This window comes from Thermobia domestica, chromosome 7 (genome assembly GCF_964235325.1).
Source record: "Thermobia domestica chromosome 7, izTheDome1.hap1.1, whole genome shotgun sequence".
Classification (NCBI taxonomy): domain Eukaryota; kingdom Metazoa; phylum Arthropoda; class Insecta; order Zygentoma; family Lepismatidae; genus Thermobia; species Thermobia domestica.
The window spans coordinates 30001061-30013652 of NC_137460.1; the positions used below are offsets into that span (position 1 = coordinate 30001061).

The 12592-nt window shown below is 34.7% G+C and overlaps 2 protein-coding genes across 3 annotated transcripts in view; one reads left to right on the top strand and one right to left on the bottom strand.

Annotated features, from left to right (window-relative positions):
* Positions 1 to 12592, top strand: part of LOC145689965 (uncharacterized) — a 50123-nt gene that overhangs the window by 31134 nt on the left and 6397 nt on the right. The window lies entirely within an intron of this gene.
* LOC145689964 (uncharacterized) overlaps positions 1 to 12592 on the bottom strand; it is a 41930-nt gene that overhangs the window by 21872 nt on the left and 7466 nt on the right. The window lies entirely within an intron of this gene.

Sequence of the window (12592 nt, forward strand, 5' to 3'; positions counted from 1 at the left end):
ACAGTTTGCATACATTCCTCACCCTGTTCGAGATAGTCACCAGAATATAAGCCTTGAGGTAGTTCTGTGCTCGGGGGCTACCTAAAGTTCTACCAGAGATCGACACAACGAATCTAGTGAGTTCTGTACAACACGGAAAGGAAAAAATCGATGAATAGAATAGTGACTGGTTCCGAGACCTGGGTGATGTATGTAAACAGAGAGAAAACGACAGTCAAATGCATGGGGTCACCGCTTTCCGATACAAGCCGACAAAACCTAATCAACTTTGCTAAGATGATCATGGTCAGAGTGTTTTGGGATGCTATAGAACCCTTGCCTACAGAATTTATAGCAAGTGATAAAACAATGAGTTCTGAAGTAAATTAAAAGAACGATCCAGGAGAAATGCCGAACTCTGCTTGCATCTGGAGTTGTATTCTTGCATAACAATGCTTGCTTTCATAGTGCTTGGCGAACACAAGACATTTTGTGACAATTCAAATGTAACGTGTTTGGATCATATTCCGTGCTTGGTTACATTTGATTTTGTTTTTTAGATTCTGTCACTGACAGTAATTTCCCTTCACACACGTAGAAACAATGCGGAAACCACATCAAGGCACTTTTAAACGTAACATGCAAGAAGTATCGAACTGCTGTATTTATAATGGCCAACTAGAATAAGTTGATATATCGATGGTTGAGCATCAAATTGCGTAACTGCAACTTTATTAGATTAGAGAAAAGTTTTAAAATGTGGCTATTTTCCTTTTCGCAATATTTTCTTAATAAGTTTTCCTTTGAAAACTATATTTAAGGTACAATTCAAGTTTAGGAAATAAAACATAGAAAATTATTTTGAGTCCCCAGAAGTGAAAATAAATTTGAATAAATTGTAGATAAATTCAGTTACGCCTTTTTGGCTCCAACAATGTCATAATGGTCAAGCCGATAAAAACAGTTAAGCCTTTTTTGCTTTAAGAATAACAAAATGTTTAGAGGATAAATTTAAACCTGTTAATTTTAAAAGTATCATACGGTATTATATGTTCAGAAGGTTTTATGTGAGATTATAAAGAAAACAATGCTTTCAAAGTAAGGGTATCTATAGCTGTTCTATACATTTTGTAAGTGTTGCAGTCTCTTGTAACAAACCACAGAATTTATAATATTGTCACTTTCATAGTCCTGTTTTTCACTCAATATAATCAAACGCATCAGATTTGTCAATATCTGGTTGTGGGAGACGATCCTTGACCGATGGCGATGTAGGTAGTGATAAGTAATTCATTTCATTTATTTATTTCGTCTTTTTAGTCATACATATTGCACTATTACGTCCGTATGAATAAGACTCGTCAAGGGTACAAAAATATAAAATACGTAGTAATGGCAAATACATACCTATTGAATTAAACTACTATGCTACATCTACGATATCAAAGCATTACATAACAATATATAATTTTCCAAAACTATCAATAGACAATTGAATTAATCTACTATGCTACCAAAAACTATCAATAGACAAATTCACTTTCATATCTAAAGAATTCGCTTACAGAATAAAAGCAGTGCTGCAACAGATAAGTTTTCATTAACTTCTTGAACTCTGCCCTTCGAGTATTCTGAGGAAGTTTATTGTACAATATAGTACCCACAAAAATTGGATTCCTTTCACATAACTTCGTGAAGTGCTGTTTGCTGGGAATTTTATCCTTACGCCTGGTATCATATTTATGTGTTGATGGTGTGCTAAATAAGTCAATGTTGTTTTTGACAAAGAGCAGCAGTCGAAATATGTAAAGAGAGGGTAACGGCCAAATTTTTAATTCCTTAAATATTGGCCTACATGGGTCGTTTATTTTGGCCTCTGCTATAGTTCTTAAAAGCCTTTTTTGAATTACTGACAACATATTACTTTTTCGAGAATTTCCTCAGAAGATTATGCCATATGTAAGTAAAGACTGAAAGAGCCCGAAATATGTTACGAATAGTTTCAAGTTGTTAAACATGTTTATTTGATTTTAATGCATTGAGCATTTTATTGAGCCAGAGAAAATATGTGAGTTTCCCAGGAGAGATTGTGATTTAGCCAGAGTCCCAAAATTTTGGTTGAGTTTGAGCACATGATTTTATGATTATTTAGCATTATATGAATTTCTACCCACGGCTTACTTTGAATGTGATGGAAATACAGAGCTGTAGATTTGTCTGTGTTTAATTTTAGTTTGCTTTGGGCAAACCATTTTTCTAAACTACGAGTTGTTTCGTCAATTTTATCGCAGACAATATCATAGTTTGTACCTGTTATTGTTAGGCTTGTGTCATCTGCGTACATAGTTGTATTTGCTAATGATACGTCATGTGGCAAATCATTTACGTGTAACAAAAATAATATGGGTCCTAGTATCGAACCCTGAGGGACGCCGGTAGAGATGCTTCTAAATTGAGATTTATAAGTTGGTGATTCAGTTGTGTCTGACGAAAAAGATATTTCAACAGCTTGGGTGCGATTTTGCAAATAAGATTTAATCCATGAGTTAACGACTCCTCTTAGACCGTAACTGTTAAGTTTTTGGATAAGAATGTTATGAGGGACAAAATCAAAAGCTTTGGATAAATTTAGAAACAATCCTACGCATTTTTTGCCTTTGTCCAGGGCATCCGTGACCTCATTGACATAATTATAGATAGCAATTTCAGTTAATTTGCATTTTTGAAACCCGAACTGTGAAGGTGAAATTAAATTATGCTTAGATAGGAATGGTATAATTTGGTTGAGAAAGGCTTTCTGTATAATTTTTGAAACAGAAGACAACAAGGAAATTGGTCTGTAATTTTTGATTTTTGTATTCTCCCCCTTCTTAGATAGCGGTTTAACTTTGGCATATTTTAATTTCTCAGGAAAGATACCTGTCTGAAAGACATATTGATGAGGTAGGACTATGGTTCCTAGATGTGAATGCTGCATTTTTTGATGATGGCAATTGGTATTTCATCCAGATCAGAAGACCACTTTGACTTCAATGACATTATTATATTATGTACCTCTCTTGCTGAGGTGGGGCGTAAAAACATGGTACCGATAGCTGTGTTTATCTTGCAAATGTTTGGGTGCGATTTATCATTAGGAACGTGCTGGTTATGTAAACCTGTGTAATAATTATTGAAGGCGTTTACCATATGGTCTGGGTATGTAACTTTGCTCCCATTAACATCCAACTCAGTAATTTCATTTTTCGTTTTGATGCTATAATTTAACTCTACGTTTACTGCCTTCCACATAGCTGCGTGTATGTTTTTACAATTGTCTATATAATTTGAGTTATGTGATTTCTTGGCAAATATAATCAACTTTTTATAAACGGTTTCGTAGCGTTGATAATATTCTTGCATTTCTAGAGATAAATTCCCTTTTTTATACGCCATATTTAGAGACCTTAGTGTTTTGCTTGATGTTTTAATACCGGTGGTTACCCATGTTTTTTTTTTATTATATGTCGATGTACGAACAGAGTACATTTTTTGGGACACGCTTCGTTGAAGTAATTTGCAAAGATATTGTGAAAGCGATCCCACGCTTGATTCATGTTATTAGCAGCATATACCTGCTCCCAAGTTTTGTTGAACGACAGTTTAGATGTTGTATGCTCGAGTCATTAAAGTTTCTTTTCGTTAATAATCTAATACCGCGTTTATGTATTGTACCGTTTGTAATCTCGTTACTTTATAGCATTACTGTAAAAATCTGCGCCTCATCGTCTGAGAACCCACTGTTTAGTAATTGAACGTTACAGGCAAGACGATCGGCATTGTGTAAAATTTGATCTATTGCACTGTTTTTGTTTTTAGATAACCTGGTTGGCACTCTGACTGCTGCAGTTAAATTATATGTTTGCAACAGAATCTCAAAGTGGCCATTTATTTTGGGTTCTAAAAAGTCAATATTAGTGTAACCTACTATGACAAATCGCTTACTTGTTTTAATATAAGATTTAAGGATAATTTCTAATTTTTTCAAGAAAATATTAATGTCGCCGTCTGGGGTTTTATATACACACAAAATAGTATATCTTCTACGCATGATTCAAAATCCTTTTCTATATTTAGATAATTAAATTTAGTTACGACCTTATTTTCTAAACCTGTTTTGACATAAATACAAGACCCTCCTCTATTCTTAACAGATCTGCTGTAACTAGCGATTAGATTAAAACCAGGAAGGTTAGTTACACTCAGCTCATCTTAATTCAACCAGTGCTCAGTTAAACATATTAAATTTACATTTTTCTTAATGTCACTTATTAACACTTCCAACATATTTCTTTTAGCAATTGTAAACCCTTGCACATTCTGATGGTATTTTACTAACTCACTAGGCTTTTCATTCACCATATAAAATCTTCTTTAAAGGTATTTGGTTTTTTACACCTTGCCGATTTTCTGCTTTGCAAAGTCGATTCATTTCCACTTGAACATTTTTAAATCCCATTCTCAACTTTTGACGCTAGCTGATTTTCCACAACATGCGCGATCTTATCTGACACAATGACACCTTTAGGAGATATTTCACTATTGCCACTTGTTATTTCACTCTCGTTTTCTTTGTGAGCTGTCTTTTTAACCGGTAGCTCACTATGGTCACTTGGACGTATGTTTCGGTTATCACTGTCATTACTGTTATTGTTACTAACCACTTGCATATTGTTGTTGTTCCGAGGGATCGATTCCTTTACTTGATCCGCTTCAGAGGAATTAACACGAAACGGTAATGTTGTAGGATAGTGATGGGTAGTTCCGGAATGATTCGTTAATCTCTGAAAGGAATCAGATTTATTTGGGCGGATTCACTCACGGGATGGATTCACTCAGGAAGTTTACGTATTAAATCAGTGGATTCGGATGGTGGAATCAGATGGCGGAACCAAACAACAGACGAGCGGATTGATACGGATGGCACAAAACCAGTAGTACAGAATAGACTGACACTGCACGTACTGCGCATGTCTGGAAACTATGCGATCTCCTGTAACTTTTCCGCAATATTCTGACCAACGCAACTGCTATCCCAGCTAGTCTTATCACTATTTTTTCTTTCTTTTTCACAGGTGTTCAGCGTTACCGGGTCTATATTTGAAGCATTTACCATTATCTTTAGCACAAACATTATGGGACGAGTTGCACTGCCCAACTGTCACTGACGTCATCTTATCTCCTGATACTCCTAATACTACCCTAATACTCCTGATACATGGACGGAATTACATTATCCTCGCATAACCGAACAAGATAACTTTTCTTGGCTTGAGAAATTAGAAACTTACTTGAATATGCAGGCTTTTCCATGTTCAATGTTTGCCCTCGTCGCTGAGGGATATCTACTCGTAAGTATTCACTGTGGTAACCATACTTAAGGAAAAAGCATTTTTCGTTTTTTTTTGTTTTTTTTAAACTTTTATACATACTCCTTTTTGCCATTTTACCTTGTCACCGTCTTCAGTTCGCCAAAGATGACTTAACAAAGATGAAGCCAGATGTTTAGTGTCTATGAAATCTGTATGGCAAATTTCAATCACTTTAAAGGGATTTCTCTTCCTGTCCATTGCAATAACGTTTTGCAACTCATGTATGGAATATATCTTAACAGTTTTCTTTGTATGTTCAATAGCAGCATGTATAGCATCGTACTCCATGTAAGTGTGGCCCTTTTCAAGAAATTTCTGTTCTATTGGATTTATTTTGAACTTGCTGTGAACTGCGTAGTAGAGTAGAGACGTTATGTACTGGTTCCTGTTTTATCCACAACATCCATCGGAGAAAAATGAAACATCAAGCACGTTTTCAAGTATGAATCCAAGCAGCTTCCACAAACACGTTCCTATTTCATCTGAACCTCTTCGACCTTCAAACTCCGGCCACAAAAAACAATATGCATCATTAGAAGAGCTTTGTTTGTTCACTGTAAAGTTGAAAATGTTTAACTTCCGCTTGTAATACAAAACACTAACTTCAAAATCCGGAGTATACAGTACAGACTGCATATCCATTGTGATGGACTCGAACGAAGAATCCTTGGTTGCAGCTTCCTTATCTTTCCCACTCCTATCGTTTCATTCTGTGCACATGTTTTCCTTTGCATGTGTTTAACATATTGTGATTTTGTCTGTGTGTTTTCTTCACCTTTTGATGCCTCAAACTTTGTACAAATTACATACTGATCCTTTTTGGGTTGGTTAAATCCAAGATTAAACTCACTGTTGAAAATGTTACGATAAACACATTCACTGGCTTGCGTAGGTAATTCTTTTCCCTGGCAATATTCCTTGTACAAATTGTACATACGTCTTATGTTTAGTCTTGATCCAAGATATTCGCGTGAAGATTGCTTTCTAACATAATGAGGTCCTATTCTTGGAAAACTGCTAACGTGTTCCTTCACACTTTTTTTTTTTTCAGTTTCATCAGTTTAGTAGTTTAGTTCCATGGCTTATGTTTGTCACGTTGATCTGTACATCGGTAATGCCGATGTCATCGCTCATGTTCACTGAATTGCGGATAAACTTATCTGAACAAGCAAGTGTTGCCATAAAGAACGCTTTACATACTCTAATTCGATTATTGTCTAGAGTCAAAAAATACTGCAATGATTACGTACGTTTTCCTTTATTTCCAGGCCTCTTTTCAGTCTCATTGATTACAGCATACCCTCAGTAATTCGACCGATCCCTCACTCGGAGAACTCGCGGTTCCAGTTTTTAATGGTTTCGGCTCTTCCGAAGATGAAGAAAGAGAAAGAAAGGGGAATCGCAGGGCTTGTGATATGGTGGATGGAGAAACGGATATGGAATCGGAAGACTTATCTGACACTAAATAGTCATCTACACCTCAGCAACCTGAATTGAATGACTTAGTGTCATATTTTGGTGTTTACAAGAAAGCTGCTGAGCTACTAGCTTTCAGATTGCGAGACAAAATCTGTTGCATCATTCGGCACGAGTGTCATATTTCCGATAGCTGGAAAAAGTTTTGTAGACTACTTTTCAGAAAACAACTTTGTTTACTACCACGACAACTTAGGTCTTTCAACTGAATTAGTGTTTCCTATTATAGTCCAAAAGAATGGAGGTTATTCATCGACAGTTCGAAGCGCAGTCTGAAGTGTTTTCTTTTTACAACGGCAATCCTTACGGATCGGTTCTAATTGGTCATTCAGTGAATTTGCGAGAACCACATAATAATGTCATACTTGTGTTTGACTTACTCAAGTACGAGGAACATGACTGAATCTTTTGTTTAGATCTCAAAATTGTCATTTTTTTTTTTGAACAAAAAGGTTTCCCGTAGTATCCGTATCATCTATGTACGTGGAACAGCGGAGCTCGAGAGGAGCACCATACATACACAACAAAATGTCTTATCCGTGACACTCTGAAAGTAGGAAAACAAAACATTATGAATAAACCAACTGTCAGCCGAGATACGAACATTTTCTACCCACTCTACATCAAGTTTCGCTTGATGAAACATCACGTGAAGGCACTAAACACTGACGGTGACTGCTTTCAGTGTCAAATTTTTAAATTTTCTGCTTTTCCTTTCTTTCTTCCTTTTTATTTTTTGTTTTGTTTTATTTTACGAGAAGATTAAAGCAAGCCTTTTCGATGGACGTTAATTTGATATTGTTTGGCGTGATGATGAATTTGCCAAGATGAACTACAAAGAGGAAGCAGCATGATTCTTTCTTGCAAGCATAAAAATTTTCTAGTCAAGAAAAAATCAGATAACTACATTCTGCTGTTTAAGAGAATGTTGTTAGCCTTTCGCGATATTGGGTGCATCATGAGTATGAAGATCCATTTCATGTACAGTCAATTTGATCAATTCCCTAACAATCTTGGAGATTATAGCGTTGAACGGAGAGAACTTTTCTATCAAGATCTGAAGATGATGGAAAAGCGTTATCAAGAGCTATTGGACAAAATATATGTTGTGCTGAAGTACCAAACGAGAGTGCGCCGTGGTTCTCCATAAGCGCAAGAGCCACAAGTGCAAGTATTGGACTCAACGGAAAGTGTTTGAACTCTCCATGTTTTCATATGCGTTTTTTGTATTACTGTGACTTGTGTCTAGATACACATGTTATTTTCAAGGAATATCCTTTAATATATTTCTATATTAGATATAAAGTATTATGAAAATATAGGGGTATCAGTAATCTAGAACCTTCCTCATATGACACTTTTATTTATTTCGTTCTTTTTTCAAACATTTAGCACTGTATTGCAACGCATATGAAGTGGACATTTATATATGAACACAAAAGCAAATAGAACAACAATAATGAAAATGACACACAGTAAGTTAATAATTATACCTTTCATTTTACATTTTGCATGATATTATTAAAAATAAAAGAGCAAGTAATTATTACTTGCAGTGTATTAAGAAATTCTTGAACATATATCAAATGCTAAAAACAAGTAATGACGCTGGTTTATTGTACATCATATAGTTTATTTTCAGTTAGCAAATCATGTATTCCTCTACAGAGTAAAAGCAGTGCTGTAATAGGTATTTCTGGATTTTTTCTTTAAATTTAGTAACAGTCCTGAGTCTTCATATTTATGGGACGTTTATTGTAGAGAATGATACCCGCGTATTTACACCCTTTTGCATATAATACAGTTCTATGTTCTACAGTACAAAAGTTTTGTTGGTTTCTTGTATCATGATCATGCTTTTCTTCTACCCCACGTAAGGACATCCCCTCGGCCTGTCTTAACAAATATCAGTAGATTTAAAATATAGAAACAGGGTACTGGGAGTATGATTTTTAAAAAATATTAGTTTGCAATGATCTTTTGGTTTTGCAGTTGCCATCATTCATATTATTCGTTTCTGTATTATAAAAATTACTCTAGTTTTGTGTGTATTTCTCCAAAATATAATGCCATATGTTAAATTTTATTGGAATAACCCGAAGTAAATTGTTTTTAAAGGAGGCTCTCTTAAAATATTATTAAGTACTTGAATTGCGAAATAAATTTGATTTAATTTTTGGTAAGATGACTTATTTGTACATCCAAGAAGAGATTTTTATCTATCCAAATTCCTAAGAACTTAGTTGAGTTTACATAGTCTATTTTGCTATTTTCAATTACAATATTTACAGGCTGCGTATGTTTGTTGCACATTTGATGAAAATTGATAGCTTGTGTCCTTTCAGTATTTACTTTCTTTAATCCATCATCTGCATAAAGGAATAGTTGGGCTGGAGCAAAATTACACGCTAGATTGATAATGTATATCAAAAACAATACCGGCCCTAATACGGATCCTTATGGCACTCCATGTGATATTTCTTATTTCCCCGATATGTAATATGTAGTTTGGTTTGTAGCTCTGTTACTGTATGCAATTTCTACTACTTGCTGCTGGTTTTACAGATACGATTTAAATTTGGACGCAATGTCTCTTATTAAATAGTTTGAAAGATTTTTATGTGCCATTGAGTCTACTGCTTTGAAAAGATCACGGAAAACAGCTATATTTAACTCGCTCTGCACTAGTTTCCACAAAGCCTTCGACTTTTATCTGATTTTTTAATGGTTTTGTCATTGTGTAACTTTTTTGCTGATTTCAGAACTCCTTTATATATGTTCTTCTATCTTTTGTAATATGTCTCCGTACATGGTTATAAATTTCCTTGCGTTTTAGCCTTGTTAAGAAGTGTCATATTTTTACTTACTATTCTGATCCCTTGTGTAACCGAGGTTTTGACTGTTTTCTTCAAGTTACACATTTTACAACAGAGAATGCCAGATTGGAATAGAATGTAATGGTGTCAATGAAATAGCCGAGTGTGTGTAATTACCACACACAGATACTTTTGAATGGAATATATCTAATCTGTAATGCATATTACGAACTTTAATTGATCATCATCATTATTTTTCTTATACATGAGATCCTTATGTAGACCAATGTGGCATTATCACGTAAACACCTTAAATTTACATTTGTATACTGAAATGTGGCATAGTTCCAATTTCTATGCATATTGCTTAATTTTGGAAAACTTAATATCACCTTTCTGTAGTAGAACTGGTTTATATTCTTCTGCGTAAATACTGAAATTCATATTCATAGTCGGTGAATATGTTTGAAAACAAAAGCGTTTACTTTGCATAAGCCCAATATATATATTGCATATTTTGATACATTTACACTATTTTCTGAGCATATGACCTGATTTTCTTTCCAATGAGTTTCTTTTAGTCTTATTTGGAGACTGTATTACCAGATTTCTTAAAGGGCATTGCTCCACAATGCGACAAGCTCCAATTGTAAAAAGTATATATTTCAAAAATTGACGTTATAGTAAAACACAAAAATTGAATTTAAAAGAAACTAGAGGTTACTAACAAAAATGAAGTTCATATTGGAAATCAGCACATCCAAATTACAGTAAACGAGGTGTTCGTAGTTTTTAGGGTTTTGTGAATTAAATTAGAGCATTATCTACAAGTATCGGACAAGGTGTTTCTTAGAAATAATCGGACAAGGTGTTGGGGAAATTGTAGTAACAAAAGAAGATTTTTACTATGAAATATAAAGAATGCGCATAAATAACGTTGATGTGGGAAACGAGCCATAAGTGCCTGAAGAGATTGACAATTAGGTTGATGAGCCAAAAGTGGCTGTTTATAATTTAGGTTTATGAGCCAACTGATATTTTAGGTGGTTTACGGTAAAACCAAGTGTGGCTAGTTGTATTTGTAAGCCAATAAAGGTTGCTAGTGAAGAGAAAGTGTTATCTACATTCTTAGCTTGATTTAGGTACACTAGTCGTTAGTTAAAATAATATTTCCGCACACTTAAAATTATACCCTAACAAATGGCGCAGTCTAATGGCAAAGAATCTACATGTAAAGATATTACAACAGTTGGAAAATCGAAGTCAAAAAGAGTTTCAAGTATGGATATTGAACGAGTAAAGGAAACGGGAGCTAATAATTGGCCAATTACGAGCAGAAATCATACCAAAAGCAAACTGGCTATCCATTGAGAGGCCTAGGTAAGCCAACAAAAGTGAATCAACGAGCTCAAGATTCGTCTGCATTTCGGTCTATAAGTCAGACAAACTGAGATCCAAATAGATGCACGAGATGTAGAAAAGTACAGATAAAAGGACAATGTTCAGTTTATGGGAAACGTTGTTTCAGCTGCACTGGACTACACCATTTGGCATCTGCATGAATATTAAGATCCGTACAAACAGAAAGGAAACGTTTGAAAATGGAAGACTTGGTAGAAGTTGGCAGGAAAACAAGAAAACATAATACAGGAACGAAAGAAGCTATGGTTAATACAGAAGTTCTAGGAAGAAAAATAACGGACGAGACTAATCAGGCTTTGACTATGGTAACAATGTTTTTACAATCGGCGAAAGTCAGTCAAGAGCTTAGTAAAACAACCAATTCTAATACAGCATCAGAACATGGCATAACGTTTATTAAGAAAGAAGATATAGGTGTCCGTAGCATGAACTTATAATAATGACGGATCTAGAAGACCTAGAATTTATCGGCAAAAGGATGGTGCACGGAAAGCACAAACTATCAGGCAGAATAAAAGAAGCAAGAAATAAAAGGAGCAAAACTTAAACCAGAAGCAGGAACTGATATAGTTTATGTTTCTTGAGTTTACTTCGAGGGATCAGAAGATACAGGAAATGAGTGACAGGATTATGGGATTGGAAAAAAGTATGAGCAGTTTAGAAAGAAAGAAAGAAAAAAAAAAGAAATCTAATGAGGGACAGTAAAGTATTAAAGTGTTGTCATTAATTTAGTGATTGTCTTTTCTTGTAATTGCATACGGTTTGCATTCTTTTTCTGTTTTCTTTCGGTAATCCCCGGGAGGAGGTTAGGATTTTGTGAGTTAAACTAGAGCATTATCTACAAGTATCGGACAAAGTGTTTCTTAAAAATAATCGGACAAGGTGTTGGGGAAATTGTAGTAACAGTAGAAGGTCGTTACTATGAAATATAAAGAATGTGTATAAATAATGTTGATGTGGAAAAGGAGTCATAAGTGGCTGAAGAGATTCATAAATAGGTTGATGAGCCAAAACTGGTTGTTTATAATTTAGGTTTATGAGTCAAGTGTGGCAAGTAAAATTTTAGGTGGTTTATGGTAAAATCAAATTCGCTAGTTGTAGTTGTAAGCCAATAAAGGTTGATAGTGAACAGAAAGTGTAATTTACCTTCTTAGCTATACTTACGTACATTTGGGCGTTAGTTAAAATAATATTTCCGCACACTTAACATTATACCCTAACAGTATTAATGCAACCGCCAGTGTGATCTTGGCTCATTAGTCGCCACGAATATCATCAATTTGGACGCAACTTTTTTAGGTATCTGACAACAAAATAAGAACTCAGTGTGTTGTGGTGTGTCAGTAGAAGCAAAAAAAAAAAAAAAGTACTGAGTTTAAAAGAAAATTGTAAATCTCCAGGGTTTCTCTCATTGTGTGCTACTGGAATAACCATTTAAAAGTTTCAACTGATTTAGAGTATATGCAAACCTTGTGACTTTAATTTCCC